At 39.1% G+C, this 26,776-nt stretch overlaps 1 protein-coding gene and 1 long non-coding RNA gene across 2 annotated transcripts in view; one reads left to right on the top strand and one right to left on the bottom strand.

Moving 5' to 3' along the window:
* Positions 1-26,776, bottom strand: part of LOC134801435 (uncharacterized) — a 297,157-nt gene that overhangs the window by 194,652 nt on the left and 75,729 nt on the right. The gene's annotated exons all lie outside the window — the stretch shown is intronic.
* The window catches only part of LOC134801430 (NACHT and WD repeat domain-containing protein 2), a 91,123-nt gene continuing 84,903 nt past the window's right edge, over positions 20,557-26,776 (top strand). Inside the window, exon 1 of the mRNA XM_063773985.1 lies at positions 20,557-20,915. The gene's annotated coding sequence lies outside the window, so the exon portion shown is untranslated. The remainder of the gene's footprint in view (positions 20,916-26,776) is intronic.

Genomic DNA, 26,776 nt, shown 5'->3' on the forward strand with positions numbered 1-26,776 from the left:
CGGCGGCAATAACGCTGCAGTTGACATCCGACCGTCACCTTAACAAGTAACTGTCAAAAATATTTTTGTGACACACACTTTTATTGCTGACTGTACTTTTCCTCATTTGCATGTCTATCGAGTACTTCTTGAGACCTTTCTAATGAGCCTAAGCTCGATGTGTTTGTGTTTTTCCATTGAGGAGTTTGGCTACCTACCTACTGCATCATCAGTTCACCTCCATGTTAGTATATTATTGCATTGTCACCGGAATTACGATAGTACTCCAAATTTCCACTGAATCAAAAAGGTACCGGGAAGTGGTTCAAATTTTAGTTACCTACAAGATTTGAAGCACTAGGTACGAGCAAAGACATATGTAACTTCGTATAAGACGAATAAAGTCTAAGGAAAAAACGTGCCTCGGAATTCAAGTAAAAGTCATTCTCGAATAGATGCCGCACACACCTTTAGCCTATCCTCGGCTAGATGGCGTGACGACACCGTTTCATATTTAACAATTTTAACACATAGATATCAGTGAATGAACATGGATCAAAATGATACAAAAATAATAAAATCATTAATCCATATATATACAGTTTTTGATAACTTTATACGTTTTCATTTTGAGTTTTAGTCGTGTGTCGATAGATGGCAGTAAATTTACAGTGACTACAAAATTTACAATGACAGGACCCCTCTATACTATCTATTCTTTTTGGTACGAGTATCGTATGCAAAGGTATATACTCAGTGAAGCTAAATAAAAGTGTGTAATGAAAGTGTGTAATGAAAGTGTGTAATAATAAAAGTGTGTAATAAAAATGGCTTCACTCGAATACTTCTAATCGTAGGTGCATGGGTCGCCACAACACACTTTCCTTTAATGCAACCCTAGTCACGCGCATTTAGTACTACCTATATTTTGGTAAATAGGTACTTAATATATCATCTTAATCTCAATTTGATCTCATTTTGCAATAATTTGCAACCCATCACGCCTCTGCTACGTACAATATTCGTATTTCATATTAAATTAAATAGGAGTGAAATGTATTCAAAATGAGATCAAATTCATTTTGTACAGTTCAAAAGCAGCTTCCATTCAGTCCTAGGCTTAACAAAAAGTTAATTAATTCAGACAATAGCGGCGTATCCGTAATAATTCTCGTTTTAATGACATTAATGGCATACCGTTGACATTCTCGCACGACAGCCTGTGTAGTACAGTTCGTGGCGTAAAAGTTACAATGGATTGTGCAATTTGTGCACGTATAGTTATAGGGTAATTCCCCAGTAACTGGCCACTTTTAGTAACTGGCCGCCCTAAACTAAAAATGAATTCTATTCACCTATAAACAGAATCCATTTTAGTATAGGTAATATAAGGTGGCCAGTTATTGAAAGTTGGCCAGTTGTTGAAACCTTATACCTACTAAAATGAATTCTGTTTATAAGGTGAATAGAATTCATTTTTGGTTTGGGGCCAGTTACTAAAAGTGGCCAGTTACTAGCGAATTACCCTACTTATGTTAGAAATGGGATCGATTAGCATAAAAAAAAGTTTGTCAAAAATGACCTTTTTCTAGCAACCTGTATGTTTTTTTCCATAATCTGTAAACCCCAATCTTCATAGATTTGAAATCGAAGGAAGGTCTTCTAAGACCGTTTTCGCATATCAGCACGGGATCTGGTAGCTGCCCTGACTGACCCAAAAAGAAAATCCATCCTGTATATTTAAAAAAACATTTGATTAAGTACATTTTTTTATACTCAGTCAGTGGCAAACACCGTAGCCTGTATACTCCTGCAACTCCAGGGGTATCACATGCGCGTTGCCGATCCTTTAAAAGCCTGTACACTCCTTTTTAGGGTTCCGTACCCAAAGGGTAAAAACGGGACCCTATTACTAAGACTCCGCGGTCCGTCTGTCCGTCTGTCCGTCCGTCTGTCTATCACCAGGCTGTATCTCATGAACCGTGATAGCTATAGGCAGTTGAAATTTTCACATACGATGTATTTCTGTTGCCGCTATAACAATAAAATACTAAAAAGAGAATATAATAAATATTTAAGTAGGGCTCCCATGCAACAAACGTGTTTTTTAGGGTTCCGTACCCAAAGGGTAAAACGGGACCCTATTACTAAGACTTCGCTGTCCGTCCGTCCGTCCGTCCGTCGGTCACCAGGCTGTATCTCACGAACCGTGATAGTTGAAATTTTCACAGATGATGTATTTCTGTTGCCGCTATAACAACAAATACTAAAAACAGAATAAAATAAAGATTTAAATGGGGCTCCCATACAACAAACGTGTTTTTTGACCAAAGTTAAGCAACGTCGGGAGTGGTCAGTACTTGGATGGGTGACCGTTTTTTTTTTGCTTTTTTTTAGTTTTTTTTTTGCATTATGGTACGGAACCCTTTGTGCGCGAGTCCGACTCGCACTTGCCCGGTTTTTTATTTTTTTGCTGTTTTTCGCGTAATGGTACCTACGGAACCCTTCGTGCGCGAGTCCGACTCGCACTTGCCCGTTTTTTTTTAAGAACAAAATAATTTACATTTCATTACTCGCAGTAATTTTAAATAAGCTGGTTTGACTGTACTTATTTAGTTCCGGAAAGCGCACAAACGGATATACATGAATTAAAATGCGTTAGAATGTACACTAACTTCAAAAAACCGGCCAAGTGCGAATCGGACTCGCGCACGAAGGGTTCCGTACCATTACGCAAAAAACTGCAAAGAGATCACGTTTGTTATAGGGCAACACTTAAATATTTATTTTATTCTGTTTTTAGTACCTATTATTTTGTTATAGCGGCAATAGAAATACATCATCTGTTTCAAATGCCTAGCGATACAGCCTGGTGACAGACAGACAGACGGACAGCGGAGTCTTATTAATAATATGGTCCCTTTTTTACCCTTTGGGTACGGAACCCTAAAAATGTTTGGTGTACAGTCAGCATTAAAAGTAGCGGATCAGAAAAGTTAAAAGTCTCTATTAACTTATCAAAAAAAGATATATATATGTAGAACAATTACCTAAAGGATGACTCACGCTAGACCGGGCCGGGGCCGGGTCGGAGCTTCCGGCGCTTCGTTTTCTATGGAAAACCCCACGTGATCACAGATCAGCCGTCATATAAAACGACGTGTCGTACTAATCGGCCCGGGCCCGGCCCGGTCTAGCGTGAGTCATTCTTAAACTGTAACAGATACTTTTGGACGCGAACTGTAGAAATTTATTTCCATACAGATAAGTTTGGTAAGGTCAAAAAATATAACTAAGTAAATAAATACCTACGCGTACAGTCACCTGCCATCACATTAGGGAATGTAATAACCGACGAAAGTTCATAACCGGTTTCGGTTAAAGTTATGCCCGAAAAATAACCGAATATCGGTTACGGTTACTTTCGACGAAAAATTATAAATTTACAATGAAGTACATAATTAAAAAAACCGGGCAAGTGCGAGTCGGACTCGCGCACGAAGGGTTCCGTACCATTATGCAAAAAAAAACGAAAAAAAAAAGCAAAAAAAAAACGGTCACCCATCCAAGTACTGACCACTCCCGACGTTGCTTAACTTTGGTCAAAAAACACGTTTGTTGTATGGGAGCCCCATTTAAATCTTTATTTTATTCTGTTTTTAGTATTTGTTGTTATAGCGGCAACAGAAATACATCATCTGTGAAAATTTCAACTGTCTAGCTATCACGGTTCGTGAGATACAGCCTGGTGACAGACGGACGGACGGACAGCGAAGTCTTTAGTAATAGGGTTTTACCCTTTGGGTACGGAACCCTAATTACCCTTTGGGTACGGAACCCTTGTGACAGGTTGCAAAGGTTTCCAGATTATCATCTGTAAAATGTTGGTTATAAATAAGTTATTGGTAAAAAATAATTGTTGGTACAGTCACCTGCAATAATATGCTACACAACGTAGGCCGCAAAAATATCTGACACGCTCTTATTTGTAGAGCCGTAAGAGTGTGTCACATATTTATACGGCCTTTGAAGAGTAACATATTATTGCAGGTGACTGTACAAGCTTTTATCGCTGACTGTACTTTTCCTTCCACACGCAACTAATACTCATCGAGACTTAATCTAATGGTAGCTTTAGTTAAGTTTAATGATTGCTACTATACTCTGGCAAACCAACTTTGTCAAGTAGAAAAAGGCGCGAAATTAAAACTTTCTATGGGAGAACAACCCTTCGTAGTACGAAATGGTAGTAAAATCAGTGGGGAGACACTCCTGACTTCGGGCAAACTCGGCTCCGTTCGGCTGAGCCTTGCCCGGACAATTATTAGGGTTGACACAACTTGACATCCCTTTGCGTGCACAACCACAGATAAGATAATTACTAGAATTTTGACAACCCTAAATAGCCGAAAGGGATAGTGTCATAGTTAGAAAGGGATATCATGATTCGACCCTGAATCGCTGTCAAACTTCGGTTTTGTAGGAAGTGTCCTTTCTGTACGGTAGTACTATTACTTATTTTGTGCTAAAATTAAATTCTTTGACAGTACAGTCGCCATCAGATATATCGGAGCGGCCAAGGTGCTCACAAATATCGGAACACGCCTCTATTGTCAGGGCGTTAGAGCGCGTGTTCAGATATTGTGAACACCTTGGCCGCTCCGATATATCTGATGGCGACTGTACACGGAAATATGAGAAGTTGTATAAAATTGGTTATAAATACTAAGTAGGTCAATGCTAACGTAACATTTTCTAATGTTAACCGTGTGTTTATAAAACAAGCCATTGATCCGTTAATTATCCATTGTATTTTAACGTCTTTAATGTTCATGTAATTATTCATTATCATTCACAACGATGAGACTTAAAAAAACCGGCCAAGTGCGAGTCGGACTCGCGTTCCAAGGGTTCCGTATATTACACAATTTTTAACAATCAGTGCCGGATTAAGATATGTTGATGCCCTAAGGATTTCTAGGTGCCCCCTCTCCCTCGGGTCATCAAGATTACATTGATTTTTTGGTAAATTGAGAGAAGTTCATTGCCGCGTTACAGCTGAGAATGGAAATCAGTCACATCATTTTATCACGAAAATTGACAGTGCCGCAGCAGTAATGTTGCAACAGAGTACCTAATGCTGTTGCAGTCGCCACCCGAATGTCACCTTTATCATAGCTTAGAAAGTAATAGAAACGCGAGCGAAGCGAGCGCGGAAATTTTTCGATATAAAAACGCAATATGATAGACAGTTGTAAATTTTTACTTTTAGTATGGAAATCAGTCACATCATTTTATCACGGAAGTTGACAGTACTGCAGCAGTAATGTTGCTGCAGTCGCCACCCGAATGTCACCTTTATCATACCTTATAAAGTTATTGAAAACGCGAGCGAAGCGAGCGCGAAAATTTTTCGATATACAAACGCAATTTTACTTTTAGTCCCAACCAGGCGCGAATCCAGGATTTCATACAGAGAAGGGATGGGACAGTTTTCTATCAGCCTAGCTTCGCATAGGGCTCGATATTTCTTAATAGGCTTCGATATTCGAGGTTGTTTTCATGCATAAAATATGCAAGAAAGCAGAGCTTGGAATTGAATTGGCGAAGTGTGAGAAAGGCAGTAGGCCTAGCTGCGAAAGAGGAAAGCTTGGATTTGGATCCACGCCCAAGTGTAATTAAGGCAGAAGGCCTCGCATAAGACCTAACGCCGAACCGCAAAAGAGTGGGTTGAAATCGAATCTATGCATGTAATCACGACTCTTCTACTGCTACCGATTGTTTCCCAAAGAATTACGCGCCATTATTTTTGCAAATTAGCTTTTGGACAGCTAAAAAAAATCGTGTGGTAAAAACGATGTGTCTGTCCCTAATTTTAAAATTTGTTCACCTTTTTCAACCTGGCATTTTGGTGCCCCTCCTGAACGTGGTGCCCTAAGCACGTGCTTGTTTTGCTTATTGGTTACAAAGTCTTTATTAATTCAAACATTTTTTTTTTTTTTTTTTTTTTTATATAAGGGGACATCTTACACAGATCAAACCTAGCCCCAAACTAAGCAAAGCTTGTACTATGGGTACTAGGCGACGATATACATACTTGTATAGATAAATACATACTTATATACATAGAAAACAACCATGACTCAGGAACAAATATTAGTGTTCATCACACAAATAAATGCCCTTACTGGGATTCGAACCCAGGACCATCGGTTTAGCAGACAGGGTCACTATCCACTAGACCAGACCGGTCGTCAAACCGACCGACCGACCGTAAGTCGACGAGTACAAAAAACTTTAAGCTAGCTCTCAATTTAACTTTTTTTTTAAACATTATTTTTAATTTGACCTTACAATTACTCGTAAGTAGGTAAGACCGTTAAATAATTAAAATGATTATCTTATCAGAAAATTATCACCAATTACTCTAAGAAAACTACTACTCTAAGTAATCCGGCACTGTTAACAATGTATTTTTTATGTGTACCGTGAGTGAAATCTCTTTAAAAAATCCGTAGGGGTCGGATTAAAAACTGTAATTAAGTCCGACTCACGCTTGACTGTACATTTCTAATAGGTTTTCCTGTCATCTATAGGTATAGACCTAATTTATGTATTTTTTTCAAAATTTTAGACCTAGTAGTTTCGGAGATAAGGGGGGGGGAATGGTCATTTTTTGCCTATTTTCTTGAATAACTTCTAAACTGTTGATTCGAAAATTATAAAAAAAAAATATTTGAAATCCTTACAATAAGCTCTTTCATTTGATATGTAATATGATATAGTTTGAAAATTTTTTTTTTTCATTTTTTCATTTACCCCCCCAAAAGTGGCCCCCATGTTTAAAATTCATTTGTTTACGTTACATGTCCGTATTCGGGTCACAAACTTACATATGTGTACCAAATTTCAACTTGATTGGTCCAGTAGTTCCGGAGAAAATCGGCTGTGACAGACGGACAGACAGACAGACAGACAGACAGACAGACAGACAGACAGACAGACGCACGAGTGATCCTATAAGGGTTCCGTTTTTTCCTTTTGAGGTACGGAACCCTAAAAATAGAAAAATCTTTATTTTAGTACCTACAGTATTAGGGAATGTGAGTAAAAGTTTTCGTTTTTTAATAAAACCCACCAAATACAGTAAAAGTAAAATATGACCTTGGACGTGATCCAATATTAAATAAAAATATTTCATAAACTAGCTGTGCCCGCGGCTCCGCCCGCGTGGAATTCGGTCTGTGTCAGTAAGCGGCTAATTTCTAATCCTAATTTCTCTCCCTCTCCCCTGGAGGCGGAACTTGAAGTAAAGTTGACAGATGGATATGCTAGAGGACTGTAGTCCAGATAAAATATTTTACAATTAGGTACCACTAAATAAAACTACACTCCAAAATCTATATGTTTTTTCGCCCTTATTCAAATTTTACACGTGATTTAAACGACAGAGTAGTAAGTAGTTGTATATCGGACGATACAGTAAGGTATACGCGCGCGAGCGAAAGCGAAGCGGCCTGCCTGGCTAGAGCGCCACCCACTCACCGTGGTCTTCTTCAGACTCCTGAGGAAGACCACGTGCCCCTTGTAAGCCAATGCGTTGCGAGACTTTCGCGAATGATTCGATTTTTTTCGGGAAGGCATGGTAACGCGTATAAAATGCGAGTCCCAAATCGTTTGACTCCGCAAACGACCAGTGCCGGATTAAGATATTTTGATGCCCTAAGCATTTCTAGACCATGGTGCCCCCTCTCCCTAGGGTCATCGAGATTACATTGATTTTTTTTGGTAAGTTGAGCGACGTTCATTGCCGCATTACAGCTGAGAATGGAAATCAGTCACATCATTTTATCACGAAAATTGACAGTGCTGCAGCAGTACCATTGCAACAGAGTAATGCTGCTGTAGTCGCCATATCTTAGAAAGTGAATGAAAACGCGAGCGAAGTGAGCGCGAAAATTTTTCGATATAAAAACGCAATTTGATAGACAGTTGTACATTTTTACTTTTAGTATATAAATCAGTCACATAATTTTATCACGAAGATTGGCAGTGCTGCAGCAGTAATGTTGCAACAGAGTAATGCTGCTGCAGTTGCCATATCTTAGAAAGTAATTGAAAACGCGAGCGAAGCGAGCGCGAAAATTTTTCAATATAAAAACGCAATTTGATAGACAGTTGTAAATTTTGTCTTTTAGTATGGAAATCAGTCACATAATTTTATCACGAAAATTGACAGTGCTGCAGCAGTAACATTGCAACAGAGTAATGCTGCTGCAGTCGCCATATCTTAGAAAGTTTTTGAAAACGCGAGCGAAGCGAGCGCGAAAATTTTTCGATATAAAAACGCAATTTGATAGACAGTTGTACATTTTTACGTTTAGTATGGAAATCAGTCTCATAATTTTATCACGAAAATTTACAGTGCTGCAGCAGTAATGTTGCAACAGAGTAATGCTGCTGTAGTCGCCATATCTTAGAAAGTTTTTGAAAATGCGAGCGAAGCGAGCGAAGCGAAAATTTTTCGATATAAAAACGCAATTTGATAGACAGTTGTACATTTTTACGTTTAGTATGGAAATCAGTCTCATAATTTTATCACGAAATTTTACAGTGCTGCAGCAGTAATGTTGCAACAGAGTAATGCTGCTGTAGTCGCCATATCCTAGAAAGTTTTTGAAAACGCGAGCGAAGCGAGCGCGAAAATTTTTCAATATAAAAACGCAATTTGATAGACAGTTGTACATTTTTACGTTTATTATGGAAATCAGTCTCATAATTTTATCACGAAAATTATTGCCAGGATCGCACGTACCGAGTTGAGTGGCGAGACAGTAAAACGAAGTATGAAATTGTTACTCGGCCGAGTACAAATTCCATACTTCGTTTTACTGTCTCGCCACTCTACTCGGTACGTGTACCGAGCCCATCAGAGACTGCACTGCACTGATGGCCTAGCGGTAAGAGCGTGCGACTTTCAATCTGGAGGTCGCGGGTTCAAACCCCGGCTCGCACCAATGAGTTTTTCGGAATTTATGTACGAATTATCATTTGATATTTACCAGTTGCTTTTCGGTGAAGGAAAACATCGTGAGGAAACCGGACTAATCCCAATAAGGCCTAGTTTCCCCTCTGGGTTGGAAGGTCAGATGGCAGTCGCTTTCGTAAAAACTTGTGCCTATGTCAAATCATGGGATTAGTCGTCAAGCGGACCCCAGGCTCCCATGAGCCGTGGCAAAATGCCGGGATAACGCGAGGAAGAAGAAGAATTTTATCACGAAAATTGACAGTGCTGCAGTAGTAATGTTGCAACAGAGTAATGCTGCTGCAGTCGCCATATCTTAGAAAGTAATTAAAAAACGCGAGCGAAGCGAGCGCGAAACTTTTTCGATATAAAAACGCAATTTGATAGACAGTTGTACATTTTTTCTTTTAGTATGGAAATCAATCACATAATTTTATCACGAAAATTGAGAGCGCTGCAGCAGTAACGTTGCAACAGAGTAATGCTGCTGCAGTCGCCATATCTTAGAAAGTTATTGAAAACGCGAGCGAAGCAAACGCGAAAATATTTCGATATAAAAACGCAATTTGATAGACAGTTGTACATTTCTACTTTTAGTATGGAAATCAGTCACATCATTTTATTACGAAAATTGGCAGTGCTGCAGCAGTAATGTTGCAACAGAGTAATGCTGCTGCAGTCGCCATATCTTAGAAAGTTATTGAAAACGCGAGCGAAGCGAGCGCGAAAATTTTTCGATATATAAAACGCAATTTGATAGACAGTTGTACATTTTGCTTTTAGTCCCAACCAGGTGCGAATCCAGGATTTCATACAGAGAAGGGATGGGACAGTTTTCTATCAGCCTAGCTTCGCATAGGGCTCGATATTTAAGGGTCTCAGCGAGGTTGAATTCATACAGAAAAGATGCAAGAAAGCAGAGCTTAGAATTGATCAAGTGAATATGAAGTGTGAGCAAGGCAGAACGCCCAGCTGCGAAAGAGGAAAGCTTGGATTTGGATCCACGCCCAAGTGTAATTAAGGCAGAAGATCAACTTTTCCATAAGGCAGAAGACCTCGCATAAGACCTTACGCCGAACTGCAAAAGAGTGGTTTGAAATAGAATCTATGCATGTAATCACGATTCTTCTACTGCTCGCTCTTTGGCTTCACTCGAAAGCGCTACTTGATAGGATGCTTTTAGTTTTCGGCTTTCACGGGGCCCCTTATAACACCTTGACAGTTAGGTCTCAGGATCGCGGCTAAGGAGCAACTCGGCTTGGCCGACAAATCTGGCGTGCAAGAGAGCAAAATTCGCTATAAAATCAGTAACCTATGTCGAAAAAATCGGCTGGCCGCAAGCCCGAAAGCAAGATTTTTTTCCATGACTTTAAGGGCCTCCGCGTAAGGTCAAATCGAAAGCCTACGTTGGAGATGTTTTTACGTACCCTCACTCTCTTACTTGATCCCTACGACCCTTCGTTATTAGATGGGTACATGTACACGTATAAAAGTTTCATGTAGGTACAGTCAACGGTAAAAATATGGGTGTAGACAACTTACTCAAAAATATGTCCCATAGTTCTTAATTCACTGACATAAGAGTTATGGGACATATTTTTGAGATGATTTGTACACCCTTATTTTTACCGTTGACTGTACCTACTCCACGACGACTGCAATGCTGATGCAGCCTGCGCGTTTTTTTTTTGCCTACGGTTTTGGTGCCCCGGTACTTTGCTTAAAAGGGTTAATCCGGCACTGCGAATGAAAGAGGTCAATGTTTTTTTCTCAAAGTACCCACCTTCGTGGCCATTATTAAGTGCTTAAATGAGGCGATACCTACGTATGAATATGGATTTGATATGGGTGCGATATAATTACGATTAGGTATAATTCATAATAGAGAAAATTTATAATTTTAAATAATTATGCAATTATACGCGTGTTGATATGTGTGTTTATTTTACCACTACGTAACTATGTAAACTCATTTTTAATATTCTTGATTACTTCATTTTTACTCAGTTCCCCAAAAGAAGGCACTGTGCAATGAGGGGCAATTAATTTACTGTCGTTTAATTTTGTTGTATTATTCGTTTATTAAATCTACATAATTATTCAATTATTTTTGTTGATATCCGTACCCCCTCTGAAACTTAGAGTTAATTTGGCAAAATCTGTCCTCGGTGGCTTATTCATGTCACAAAGTATTAAATTCAGCGCCATCTGTTAGTTTACCAGGGTACTCAATAGTGGTAGCACATATTTGAAAAAAGTTTGCCCCTCCTTCCTAAGTAGCGCCATAAGATTCAGGGGCAAACTTAAGTCAATCGAGTGTTGTCGCTACCCCCCCTTTTAGGGGTTGAATTTTTATAGCCTATAACCTGGCCGGGAATTTTCTCGACAGATTAGTAAAGTTTTCATCAAAATCCGTTCAGCCGTTTTCACGTGATGCGCGTTCAAATAAACAGACAAACAGATAAACAGATAAACAGACAAACAGACAAAAATTCTAAAAACTGTTGGAACGTGTTCTGTTATCAATTCTAAGTATCCCCAGCCAACTTTTTTTCAAATATCTTCCATGTACAGACTTTCGACCGTCTTCAGCTTTATTATATGTATAGATAGATAGATAAGGGAAGTAAATTTGGTATATTTTTGTTATTAAAGTCCACGATGACAAAAAATATAGTCACAGGCGTCACAGCCAAAAAAGGTAGGATTTTGCAGTCATTAGATGATAAAAACATACAATTTAAGTCATAAATAAATAACCAAAAGTAACCGTAACCGGTTATTCGAGTTTCCAATACATAACATGTTACTCTTCGAAGGCCGCAAAAGTATGTGACACATGGCTCTACAAATAAGATCATGTCAGATATTTTTACGGCCTTCCAAGAGTAACACATTATTGCAGGTGACTGTACGTAAATGTAGCGTAAAATTATTTCCATTAAAATCTCAGAATCCCGCTGGTTTTGTTTCACAAATATATTGTGTACTTACCTATATAAATGTTTTAATTTTTAATTTTTAACAAGCAGAAACGTCTGCGAACGATGCTATTAAGCTTAGAATAAATTTTAAAAGTGGAAAAATTACTGTCTTGGGTGAGACCTGAACTCACGACCCCTGGATCTCACCCAAGACAGTAATTTTTCCACTTTTAAAATTTATTCTAAGCTTATATAAATGTTATAAATATACCAGTACACCTTATAAAACAACGTCCCCCGCCGCGTATGTCTGTTTGTATGTTTGTTCGCGATAAACTCAAAAACTACTGAACGGATTTTCATGCGGTTTTCACCTATCACCAGTAGACACCTAAACCTTCCTCGAAAATCACTCTATTGATTCGTGAAAATCGCATGAAAATCCGTACAGTAATTTTTGAGTTTATTGCGAACATACATACACACAAACAAATGGACACCGCGTGGGACTGTTTCATAAGGTGTAGGATATACAGAGTTGATATTGTAGGCAGAAGATTTGGCTACGAGTACAATTTCCTAACGAGGCAAAAATCTCACGTGCCCCCCATTAACTTTAACGCCCGTACTTCCGCGAGGCATTAACTGATTACGTCATTAACGAACGTCCTTAACTTGACTTATGATCAGCAAATTTTACTCTTTGCTACGTACAGTCTGCGTCATAACTGTTTGGTCATGGTTAACCTAACACACTCCTCCTCTCTTCGCTCGTCGTCGCACCTATTTACTGCCTTTGGCAGAATACCATGAAAACAAGTTTTAACTAGTGTTTTCCTAGTGTTTTTAGTCAAAATTAATTTATACCTACTGAAATTTATTTTGAAATATTAGTGAAAACTAGATTTCACTGATGCATTTTGAGGTATTGAAAAGTCCTAGTCAAAACTAGTTTTCACCATAGCGTTTCGGGAAACTATTTAAAACGCGTTTTCACTAAGGCGTTACGTAAAACTAGTTTTAACTAGGGAAAATTTCCTTAACTCACCCATTTTGTAATAGGTACTAGTTTAAAAGCTAGAGAACGCAAAGAAAACTCGCCATATAACATTAGTGCGTGTCAAATAGAACAGCTTAATATAATGGCTTTAAACACAAATCTATTGTCCATTACTAACTGCCGAACACGCATAACAAACGCATGTGACGTTTGAAACATGTTTAAACATGTCCTTTATGGCTCGACAATAAAGTTTGTAATTGAATGTGTTTTCCAATGTGACATACGGCTGTTATGCTCGATAGGGCAGTAAGGTACCCCTGTTAGCTATAAAAGAATACAAAAAGCAATCCATTAGTAACAGCGTATGCAAGCCGCACCTTGCGACGGGCGTTGTCTTTGGTCTGTGGTCTTAGTTAAGAGAAGAAGCGGGGGCGGCAGCGGACGCGTTTTCCATAGCTTGATAAATTAATGTAACGACTAATGGCGATATTCATAAATGTTTGTCAAATATAACGAACCGTTGATAATTGATTGTCCGTATCCGTCATTTAGATAGGAATTTCTGTTTGAAAGAGAGATAATTTAACAGAGGTTTGTAAAAAGCTGCTACGTTTTACGGTTTTATGAATACGTTACGGAGGTAGATATATTATGCAATGGTTTAAAAAAATGCACGGGGTTGCTATTGTTGAAATAAATCCGTTTATGAAATAAAATACAAAAATGTAACGCATTGAAAATGGCATCGGCTTGATTAGGATTAATTAAAAGACGTAAAACTAGAAAGATATGCCTAAATGAATTCGGGTATATTTTTAAACTTAATGGTACTTGCTTCAGCAAATATTATAGTGAAACTACGATTCATTGAGAGAAACTGATTCTTCTGATTGTTTAGTTCTAGAAACATAATATAAGAGTGACTAAACTATTACTGACGTCTTAAATACCTAGCTTTCAAACTTTACGTCTTTTGCAGCTTCTTGTGGTACAAATTAAAAGTAGCAGCGGTAGCGGCATATTTTTTTTTTAAATAGGTTGAGTACGGTGACAACTGTCTACTCCATACAATTACCTTAACGCAACATTTTATTCAGATGATATCTATTCTGTCACCGCACCCTAGCTATTAAGAAAAATACTATGAGAAAGGAACTTTTGAACTATTATTTTTTAAATTAATGTTCTTTTTCGTGTAATTCGACGTGTAGATACTTTATAATCGCTCACCGCTTATGCCCCGTCCCATGCAAAGGAAACCCGTCTATTTTCCTAACGAGGGCGATTCGTACCTGCCCGTTTTCCACTATTAGACTGAACATAAACTGGTACTACCCATCAGAGTAGGTAACCGTCAAATCGCTCACCGCTTATGCCATGACCCATGGAACGGAAACCCGTCTATTTTCGTGACGCGGGCGATTCGTACCTGCCCGTTTTCCACTATTAGACTGAACATAAACTCACTTCCGATGGTTACCGGTTACCGGTAAATTTATTTCGGTACGGTTTACGCTTAGCAGTTAACGGCATGTGGTGGGTAAAGGTTATGTTCCGATTGCGACTGTGTTCTTCTTCTTATAAAATATAGCTTCTATCAAATTTATGATGATTTTGCCAATGTCAAGTGTGCTCAATGTAAGGTGATAGCTATAGTTTATAAATAGCCACGATGCAGGTATTGCCGGCGCGATTCGGGAAATGAATTAGAGATTAACTAGATACGATATAGCGGATATAGTAAAGATATGTGACGTTCCACGGCAAAAGGTACCTTATGGCGGCTGGCGCTTACGTCGCATAGCGCCGCAATAATATTGGAGCGGCGTCAATAATAGCGTAAGCGCCAACCGCCATAAGGTACCTTTACCTGTGGGACGTCACAATATTTTTACTATTTCATATCAAGTGAGTCTCTGATTCATTTCCCGAATCGCGGCGCCAGCCGCCATAAGGTACCTTTTGCCGTGGAACGTCACATATCTTTACTATATCGTATCTAGTTAATCTCTAATTAATTTCCCGAATCGAGCCGTGACAGTGACATTGCCTATTTTCGGATGTTTTAATGCTGGGTCTCCAAACTACGGCCCACGAGCCACGGAATAGAAGTGGAAAAGCCAAAGGCCCAAATAACTATTACATTTTAAAAAAAACCGCCTACGCAATTACGCAAAAGAATGCCTTACATCATTTTGAAAAAGAGCTGATACTCTTAAAACTGCTAAATCTATTTTTATCAATTCTTCTTCCTCGCGTTGTCCCGTCATTTTGCCACAGCTCATGGGAGCCTGGGGTCCGCTTGACAACTAATCCCAAGAATTGTAATAGGCACTAATTTTTACGAAAGCGACTGCCATCTGACCTTCCAACCCAGAGGGTAAACTAGGCTTTATTGGGAGTAGTCCGGCTTCCTCACGATGTTTTCCTTCCCCGAAAAGCGAGCGATCAAATGATATTTCGTACATAAGTTCCGAAAAACTCATTGATACGAGCCGGGGTTTGAACCCGCGACCTCCAGATTACAAGTCACACGCTCTTACCGCTAGGCCACCGGCGCTTTTTAATCGATTCGATTTTTATCAATAATAGCTAAAAACACAGCAAGGAAGCTCGGTTTCACGTAAAAAAACGCATCGAAATCAATCCATGCGTTAGAGAGCTACGATGCCACAGACCTGACAGACAGACATTGGCGTCAAACAGATATCTACAATACACCCCTCTTTTTGCTTCGTGCGTTAAAAAGAGCAGTACGGTTACCATCAGTTTGTCACTGACATAAACGCCGTCGAGAACGTAATTTACTTTCTATACATCTCGCTCGCACTCGCATATTAGTGCAAACGGGATCTATAGAAAGTAAATTACGTTCTCGACGGCGTTTATGTCAGTGACAAACTGATGGTAACCGTACAGAAGGCAAATCCGTGGCCGTCGAATACTTAATAAAGTTTTTTTAAGATCCCTGCTGCACAGTAATGCTCTCACAACCTGGATGTAACCTTAACGCTTGCAGTTTATGGTAGGTACTGAGAAACTTACTGACGACGGTATTAAGGTTGTGTGTAAACTTTAGCCGCGTAAAGCGAGTGAAAGGGCTGCGAAAATAAAATATGTAGGTACACTCTAAAAAAAACAGCACTCCTGTAAGACGAATACAGGGTCACTGAATTGGCACTACATACATATTTATAAACCAATGATAAGCATTATTTCTGTTCTGAGAAAAACAACTAAAAAAAATCTAAATATATAAACGTGAAAGACCTGACTGACTGACTGACTGACTGACTTAAATCAACGCACAGCCCAAACCGCTGGGACTAGAAAGTCCAAATTTTTCAACTAGATTTCTTATAAGGTCTAGGGGTCCACTAAGAAAGGATTTTTCAAAATTCATCCCCTAAAGGAGTGAAATGGGGGTCCAAAGTTTGTATGGGGAAACAAGATTAGTTAGACTATTTTATTCCAAATTTCACAGGAGTATTCCTAAAGATAAATGAGTAAACACGTGTTTCAGGTTTTTTGAAAATTGAACCCCTAAGAGGGGGAAAAGTCCCCAATAGGGTTGATATCTCAAAATATCAATATGGGTATCGTTTTCATAGTATTTTGAGACGCTAATAACAAAAATGGCATCAAAATTAAAATTAACGTAGCCGAAGTGAACAATCATCCCCCTGGTGGGGGTGAAATGGGGTTGAAATTTCAAAATATCAATATGGGTATCATTTCCATGGTTTTGTGGGACGCTAATTACAAAAATGGGTTCAAAATTAAAATATAACGTAGCCGACGTGAACTATGGCCCCTGTTGGGGAATGCTAATTACGAAGATAGCATAGACGGTTGTAACATACACGCTGATTTACAGCCACACGTGATCCAGACTTTTGAGTTTGCAATGCCTTAAAGTAAATTTTTTTAGCTATTAGCTCAGGGAAAATTTCACTAATACCTACAATGGCTGTTGAATTGTTGGATATTGATGGGACCATGTTGGCTCACACCGTAGTACCTATAATTGGAGATGGAGCCTGTCAGGCCCCGTAGCCAAGATGCCAATCGCATACTCTCCGTAGCGATCGAAACGCAACTGTCACTGTCGCGCTAATATGGAAGAGTGATAGAGAGACATAATGCTTTTCGTTGTCGAAGCGATAGCGATTGTAACCTTGGCTAGGCCGGCTGTTTCGCGCCATCTCCTATCTTCTGTATGATACGCAGGTGATGGCCAGGGAGGTGCGTGAGCAAATCGTTAGTCACGTGGTGGCCAACTGGGAGGAGTTTGTTATTATGTCTCATTAACAGTAACGGTGATAATTACTCCAGCTCCGTTGAATACTGCCTTGAAATATCGCGCCCGTTTACTTACGGTAGTCTCTGCGAGTTGGTAGCGGCAGGACAACTGTTTCCGTGGGTTTTCGAAGTTTACCGCAACAATGAGCTATATATGAGAGTTGGTACTGTGGGTAATCCGGTGGGCCGACTAAGATTTTCAAGTGATTTGTCTAGCGGTCATTTTGACGTATATATTCGCAGTGAATTACTCGTAAGACCCACAATATCAGAGCCCCCTTCTTCACTCCTCTCTGTGGTTGCCAAGAAGATTACCACGAGAAGGAACGAGGAGATTACCACCCCATTTAGAATCAGACTCATCATTATCTCTTACCGCTACCAAAACAGTTACTAAAAAACGCCGTGCCAGGTTCACGAATACTACACGGAACAAACAACTAAAAGCTGCCGCAAATAAATATACTTATGCAAAACAAATCATCAGATCACCAAGCTGCCGTAAGCAATTACCAAAAAATGAACCCTAACCTAACCTACACAGAGAAGCAGTAGCTAGGTATCAGCATCAGCAAGCCCACCCCGAGGTAAACCGTGACACCTCCGCTAGGTATCAGCAAACCCACCCCGAGGTAAACCGTGACACCTCCGCTAGGTATCAGCAAATCACACACACTGATACACTTCATCCATGTAAAACTCCGCACCATTTTGCAATTCTCTCTCAAGTTGCCGTTTAATGTCGTCCGAAAAACTGTCCTTATATTTTTCCCAGAGACTTAACGGGTCTGTAAGTTGACAAAAAAGTTCACGCAGCTTGAAGGGAGAATCGCACAACGCAGCTTCCTCTAAAGTTGAGTCCCAATGTTTATCGTTCTCTAGCAATCCAAGGGAGAACCACTAATGTAGTGTATAAGGAGGTGCTATAGGTACAAAAGGCTACAACTACATAAATAAAAAATATAAATTAAAAGGTGTTAGGTACAAAACGTACATTAGATTATATTAAATAAGTCGAGCTCGATTAATCGATATAATTACAATTGGTGTCTTCAAGTCAAGAGTGAATACTGTGAATAAGCTTTTACTGAAATAGTGAGCTACACCTTCGTAGGGTTGCAAATAGAAAAAAAAACAAATGTTTTTTTTCAAATTTATGAAAAAAAACCTGGCACCATGGTTTTTTTTTCTAAATTAGGTTTTTTTTCAGATGAACAAAAATATGCCACAATAACGGTTTTTCGTGATTTATTTGTATATGTAACTTAAAACTAAGTAATTTTTGGGGAATCCCTGAATTCCCCGATGCGGCGACGAGAGGCGTTGGTGTTGCCAACAGTAAATTGCGATAACTACCACTACAGATTTCATTTATGTTGTTATTAATCAAAGTTGTTAAATTAAATTGGTTTAATGGTTAACATAAACTGACATAAAGTCTAAAACAAGTAAAACAACCGTATAAAAGTATTAACTGCCTTGCAAATTTTGAGTTTTCATACTTTTGAAAAAAAACGTACTCCAGAAAAAAACCGTTTTTTTTTCACGGTTTTTTTTCATGTTTTTTCTCAAGTCAGAAAAAAACCGTTTTTTTTACAACCCTACACCTTCGGCCTTGTCATCACTTTCCAGCAGGTGAGACTACGGTGAGTCACTGTTCAGTCCGTAAAAAAAAAAACAAAATTAAAAAACTCTCCTGCGCGTGCGAAGCCGCGGGCAAAAGCTAGTCTAATATAAATACTTAAATATTTGCGATAAACACACAAGTCACAAATAAATATTCTTACCGGGACTCGTTCCAGGGACCTCCTGCTGCATAGCTTAGGCAAGGTCACTAGCGATTAGGCTACGGAGGCCGTACCTTAGTAGTACCAAAAAGAATAGATAGTATAGAGGGGTCCTGTCATTGTAAATTTTGTAGTCACTGTAAATTTACTGCGATCTATCGACACACGACTAAAACTCAAAATGAAAACGTATAAAGTTATAAAAAAATGTATATATATGGATAAATGATTTTATTATTTTTATATCATTTTGATCGATGTTCATTCACTGATATCTATGTGTTAAAATTGTTAAATATGAAACGGTGTCGTCACGCCATCTAGCCGAGGATAGGCGAAAGGTGTGTGTGGCATCTATTCGAGAATGACTATTACTTGAATTCCGAGGCACGTTATTTCCTTAGACTTTATTCGTCTTATACGAAGTTACATATGTCTTTGGTAGTACCTAGTTATTACAGAGGGTAAGCTAGCTTATTTAGGTATACCAACCAAAACTGTAATAATAATGTAATTGGGGCAGGGCAGCTTGTGGCGAGCTGTTGGGGAGTAACGACCCCACGGACCCGAGTGCTCCCGAGCGTCGGTCAGGGTCTCCGTCTCCGGCGTGTCTTCGTCGGTCGGAGTGGACCCCAAGGGGACCCGCAGGACTCTCAGCTCTGGCTTGCCTTCATTGGCCGTCCAGAGAGGAGTCGCTAGAGTTATATGCTCCAGGGGTGGAAGTGTTAAAGGGCATAACGCCGCGAGTAACTTCGGAGAAAGCGCAGCACCACCTCTCGACACCCCTGAGCCGCTCACGCCGGTGTTGCGCCTGGCCGTCTTTACGATGGCGCATCAGGTGCCCATCTAACGAGTGGCGAGTCATCGCCTGCCTCGATAACTTGTGTAAGCAGTGTTATGGCAGGTGTCCGGACTTCTTTGCAATAGCCCAGCCTTTTTTCCACCCAAACTTAAACCATAGACCAGTACTCTGTCCATATTCTTTACAATAGCTTCCAATGCCTGCTGAAACCGGTTCACGGGTATCTATTGATGTACCCGTGAATGGGTTCCAGCAGGCGCTCTACATGACATCAAATCTCTCCAAACGGCCTCTACGTGTTGGATCCATATCCCCACGCACGCCTTATAAATGACCGGGCTCGAAAGACCCGAGAGTTTTAAAACGGAGATACAAATAATTGTAACTTAATTTATCTAATTTAATTTCAATTTTGACATGTAATATGTGATTATATTATAAATAAATGAGTATGAGTATGAGTAACGTTTCTGCAATAATGACATATTATTAATAGTTAACTGGTAGAGAGTGTCTGGGTCTTAAGGCCAGCATATATATATTTTAATTTTAACTATTAAATGACGTAAGTATATGTAGATACATTAGTAAACATACATTAATAAAAGTGCTTCCTTTTTACATTCACTGGTGTTGCGATATCATAATACCTAGGTATATCTAGATGTAGCTACTGGATACAGTTACCTACTATCTATATCAAGTTATCTACTAAAACTTCCCCCATAAAATACCCACTTCCACCACTTTATCGCTAAAATCAACAGTTAACACAAATTCGCAAAGTCACAGAGGTTATGTCGTTGCCTAGCAACCAAATAACAAGATCAGATTATTACACATTCGAAAATCACTTTCAGTCCAAAAAGCTCACAGAATCGAACAGCACGCGTTCCGATTTCAAAATTCAAAATCAAAAACAAAAGAACGGTTGAAGTGTTGACGTTTATTACTTTAAAAACTGTTTAAGGCTGTGGTGTGAGATTGGTTATTATTTTTTAATGAGTTTCAAGTGAAAAATCGATAGTGTGACCTTAACATTAGAAGTGGTGCAATGTATTGATCAAAGTTTGATACGTTGAAAGTAGGCCAGGTGAGGATTATTGTGTAGGTTTATAAGGACGTATGTATTCTTGGATCGTTACTTTGATTGAGGCGTAGTAATGTTGTATTATATCGCATCGTTAGAGAAAATTCTAATAAGTTTGTATTTTAGAATGACTTATCGTGTTTTTAAAACCACGGGGTAGTTGACGCAAAAAGAGGGATGTTTAATATACGCTTGTCGCCAATGTCAGATCTGTCTGTGGTATCGAAGCTCTCAAATGGATGGACCAATTTCGATGCGGGTTTTTTTTTTAAATGAGTTTCCTTGTGGTGCTTCTTAGCTATTTGTGCTGCTGCAGTTTGAAGAATATATATGTATCAGCTTACAAAACGATGATGATGTTTTTATCCTTAAATAATATAAAATTTAGCGTAGGGGGTTTTTTAATTTTTTTATTAGTTATACCTAAAATAAACAGTTAGCAATTTGGAACGGACTCTATTCATAAAGCCTAGTTATATTTTGTCCCTTTCCAGCAAACACAAATGTCCAAATGACAGATAAGAACCAACGATTATCAAGGGCTAGACTACTGGTATCTAATAAGGTCATGGTCTTATCGAATCTCGCAGATTGTTTTTATTTATTTTTAATTAAGCAAAGCTCCATGGTTCCGCCCGCATCCTCCAAGTTTCCGCTCGCTCATTTAACTTTCAAATAAGGCTACAGCTTAAGATGGATCTTCATACGCTTAAGTGAAATTGAAAATATTTTCTTACTGAGTTTCATAAAATAAAATCAAGCATGCTTTTATAACACTTGCGTTTTGTACACATATTTAATTACATAAACGGGTCTACAACAATGAAACAATGACATTATATCGCAGTTGACCCGTTTGTGTAATTAAATAAGCATGCTTTAAACTCAAATCGTAAAACGACGCTTTTAATTCGGTGTCGAACTGACTACTCACGGTACTAACACAAATTCTGTTATAGGTATAAAACAAAACAAGCGAGACGAAATGGAGCCTTGTGCCCTTATTAACTCAATTGTATCTATTCTGTATCAGAGAACAGGCGAAATTGAACCGAGTAACTTTGTCATAAAGTCATAAAGCCTGTGTGGATGTGGATAATTTTGTTAATTTTATGGTATTTATTCTGGCACGCTACGCTCGTGCCAGGTCACAGCCTTACCAGCCGTTAAATAAGACAATCAAATTAGGAATTCATTTGTTTGTACAATTAACAATTTACGGTATAGACGAATTGTTTTAAACTTGCGTTTGTCGATGTAGAGATACAAAGATGTAGAGATCACTGCTCCTTAAAAAACAAAGTGCCCCGCCGCGTCTGTCTGTGTGTTATGTTTGTTCGCGATAAACTCAAAAACTACTGAACGGATTTTCATGCAGTTTTCACCTATCAATAGAGTGATTCTTGAGAAAGGTTTAGGTGTATTTGTTAACCCGTGCGAAGCCGGGGCGGGGCGCTAGTATATTATATGACGTTATTCATAAACGTTAGTAAAATCTAACAAACCGTTGATAATCGTGTGTCCCTAACCGTCATTTTGACATTTCTGTTTGTTAGAAAGAGACCCAATTTAACAGAGGTTTATAACAGGTTGCTAAGTTTCATGAATAAGGGGTTTAATATTATTCATACACATTTGAATAATTCCCTTTGCATGGCAATGGCGCTACCCTAGCGGCCTAAAAGCAACATAAGACTAGGAATCCTCTATACGGAGTTTAGAGCAATTATTTCGTGAAACCGATGCTGCCAAAAATACGGGGGTGCGGGGGACGAGGTGAGCGAGGTCCCGTGCCGTAATTGGTCCGTTCAAAGACACGGAGGTCACACAAAGACACTTTCGACTCGAAAATGGAGTAAAACTACCGTATTTGTGGCAGAGGGGGTAGAGCTACTATGCTCAGTCTGCAGGATGTCTTGTCTGTGAAAAGCAAGGAAGGACCTATACTATAGAGTTGCCACAGGGGTGCACCCGTTTGGGACAGAACATACGCAATGCGACGAAATTAAAAACACATTTGAACATTGCAGACAACATACCAAAAGCAACCTACGTAATTTAGTCGGGTTGCCCACCAAGCATTGGCGGGGAACAACAAGTCTACTGTTTTGACACTTACTCATATCAGTGAAAGAACATGGGTCAAAGTCATATGGCGTTCTAGAAAAAAAATCGTTTATCCCCACATAATATAAATTTTTGTACAGTTTCATTTTTACTTTTAATCGAGTTTCGATAGATGGCAGTAAATTTACTGTTACTACAAAATTTACTATGACAATAACCCTAACCTCTATACTATCATCTTTTTGATAAAATGAACAATCTTTAGGGGAGTTTTTGACTTATTTTGGGTGGTTTTACGGTATATAAAACTGTACTGCATTATGTGCTAAATGCCTGGCATGAGCTTATCACCCCTTATCAAACCAACGGGCCGTGTCTCTTGCCCTAAGCATTCGCGATTCTGATAACAGATAACGTTCACCGAATTCATTTAGGGGTTACTCTTGTCTGTGATTTTAAGGATTCAGGTAAAGCCTAGTTGATAGGCATTGGTTTTTAGGGTGCCGTACCCAAAGGGTTTAAAACCGGCCAAGTGCGAGTCGGACTCGCGCACGAAGGGTTCCGTACCATTACGCAAAAAACGGCAAAAAAATCACGTTTGTTGTATTGGAGCCCCACTTAAATATTTATTATTATATTCTGTTTTTAGTAGGTACCTATTTGCTGTTATAGCGGCAACAGAAATACATCATCTGTGAAAATTTCAACTGCCTAGCTATCACGGTTCATGAGATACAGCCTGGTGACAGACATACGGACGGACAGACGGACAGCGGAGTCTTAGTAATAGGGTCCTGTTTTTACGCATGGGTACGGAACCCTAAAAACGGGACACTATTACTAAGACTCCACTGTCCGTCTGTCCGTCTGTCTGTCTGTATAGCAAGACAGTTGAAATTTTCACTGATGATGTATTTGTACGGAACCATCGGTGTGCGAGTCCGACTCGCACTTGTCCGGTTTTTATGATATAGGAGGCAAACGAGCAGATGAATTGCCTGATGGTAAGCGATTATCGTCGCTCATGGACACCTAACACCAGAGGGGTTAAACTGTGGGCCATCACATTGGCCCACTAAGCTGGGCCAGCGTTTATAGAGGGTAGTGGTGTCGGATGGCTTATGGCGCGGCGGGATGGCGATGGAATGGCTGCGGGGTAGGTTTTTCGTTCGCACATCAAAGGTAGTGGGCCAGCGATGACGCGTGGGCATCTACACGTGGCCCATTCCATAGTGCGTGCTCTCAACCATCGCTTGGCCATCTAGCTGGTCCAGCGCTGGTCCATCATGTAGAGGAGCCATAAAATGGGTATAAGCTTTTTTCTTGAAGGTTTGAAGGCATCGGTCCGAAAATACCGCAGGCAGTTCAATCCACAGTTTAGCTGTGCTTTTATATTGCTCCAAGCGAAAAAGCAAAATAAATTGACTTCGCTACGCCCTACCCTTTCTCCTAATGTAAAAGTCAAACAGTCCCCTATAGTGTAACGTTACGATATTCAGCAGTCCGAGTGAAAGACGTCATACGTGCGTGACTGCGGTCGTTTGCCAACTAGATTACTGGGCGAGGCGATACTGTTGCCGCGGTTAAAATATGCAGACAGTATGTTAACGGAATTTTTTTTAATTTAAAAATCATTATTTACATTATAAACATATACAGTGGTACTTGGTTACGAAATTAATACTCGTAACTAGCTTAAATCTAAAATAGGCCCTTGAGGCATTGTACCAAGGATGCTGGCGGCATTTCCTCGCTGTATCGCAATGCTGATGCGTTGTGCGAGGAAGCCGCCAGCTCTTCGGTTACCAGTTACGTCAATCAAACGCTTCGCGATTACGGCGAACAACTTGGGACTTTTGGCAGATTGTTAATGGGTCTCCGGTGCCAGCGCCTCCCTAAACAAGAAGGTAGGAATGGAGAGATTCGCACGCTTCAGGTACGCTTCGATAGCTCAGTTGCTTAAGAGCAATCGGAACGGTTTTCTGAAAGTTCGCATGTTCGAATCTTGCCCAAAGTGGTGATTTTGTTTTCCCTTAATTAAAAATATTATAGTACCTATCGCCAGCAGAAAAAAATATAGCATATTATGATGCCTATAATTCCAAATATGTAAGGATTTGGCATATTAGGCTTCTTGCTGTTTAGGTGCTAAGTCAGACTTGATTCTGTACCCAAGTAGCATTGCAAGCTGTATATAAGCTGTATTAAAGTTTATTTGTATACTATAAGCTGTACAGTTAGGCTGTACAAAGGCTGTATAAGCGCTTATACAGCCCTTATAAGTAAAAAAAGGGCCCAAATTATACAGCCTTTGGCGTTATTAGAGCTTTAGAGTAGCTGTATAAGCAATACATAAGCTGCATAATAGCTGCATTACAGCTATATTTCGGTGTAACAGGAAACCTTAACACTACAGATAATCTCTTATAAGTACGATATAAGAATATAAGTTTTAAATGAGTTATAAGAAAGAATTACAAGAGAATAATAATCATTTAAGAAACTAAAATGTCTTAATCTTGTTCATTCGTAATATAGTAATGGCGACAATAAAGTGTTATAGTGGATGGTAAAAGTAAAAGTAAATATTATACAGGACTTGAATGGAATATAACATTATTGGTAAGTGCGGATTATTATTTATTGTGAACCTGTGTATCTTTTCTGGCAAAATATTTACGCGCCTGCAAAATAACAAAGAGAAACCATAAGGAAAATATCAAAAATCGGCAAAGTTACTGTTTGTTTTTAAGGTTAGAGTATCAAAAATATTTATAAATATTAATTCTAAGGCTAAACAATTTATTTTAGCTGGTAATCATAACACGGCGTTAGTCTGCTAAATATTTGCAAGTATTTCTTTAATTATATTTACAAATACGTTTTTTTATTTCTTGTAAAATGGCGACAATTTTTAAACAGCCTACAGGATAGTTGGAGAGCATTATAATCTTAGTAGCTGTGCTGTGTAATAAATAGAGTGTCTTTTACAGCTTTTGTAATTAAAACAGCTTTATAATAGAATATTTGTATTCGTTTGGCTGTATTTCGGTTCTCCGTACATAAGTTATAATTCTCTTTAGAGATCCGTATAACAAATAAAAAACCTGTCATTCATTAAAAACATTCGTAAAAACTAAAAAAACTAAAACTAGTGCTTCCCGCTCTAATAAACGTAAGTATCCCATTTGGTACAGCACCTGCTTAATTAAGGTTATTAAAGAAAAGAATAACATGCACTCTAAATGGAAAAAATATAGAAATCCTCTTGATTATGATAGTTTTTCAATATTACGCAAACGTCAAAAACAGCTGCAAGAAATGTGCTGGAAACGTTATCTCCTCTCGGTCCAAGATGGGATAAAAAGTAATCCAAAGCAGCTCTGGTCTTTTGTAAAAGCTCGCCGGGGCGGTTCCGCATACCCTAAGTCATTTGAATACCAAGGTCAAACTTTAGATGATAATGCTGAGATTTGTGAAGGTTTTAATAATTTTTTTCACTCCGTATTTAGCTTGCCTCTCACAGTTTACCCTGAGATGCATCTTGCGCCACCCTATTGTAACAGCGAGCAGATTGTCTCGGCAGTAAATATTACACCCGTAGAAATAGAAAATTTACTATCTAAATTAAATCCCAATGGCGGCGCTGGCAGCGATGGGATCCCCCCCTTTTTTATTAAACACTGTGCATCGAGCCTGAGTCATCCACTTGCTATATTATTTAAAAAGTCTCTATCTGAGGGTTTATTTCCGGAAAAATGGAAAGAGGCCTTAATTGTCCCAATTCACAAGAAAGG

This window comes from Cydia splendana, chromosome 22, assembly GCF_910591565.1.
Source record: "Cydia splendana chromosome 22, ilCydSple1.2, whole genome shotgun sequence".
Lineage (NCBI taxonomy): Eukaryota > Metazoa > Arthropoda > Insecta > Lepidoptera > Tortricidae > Cydia > Cydia splendana.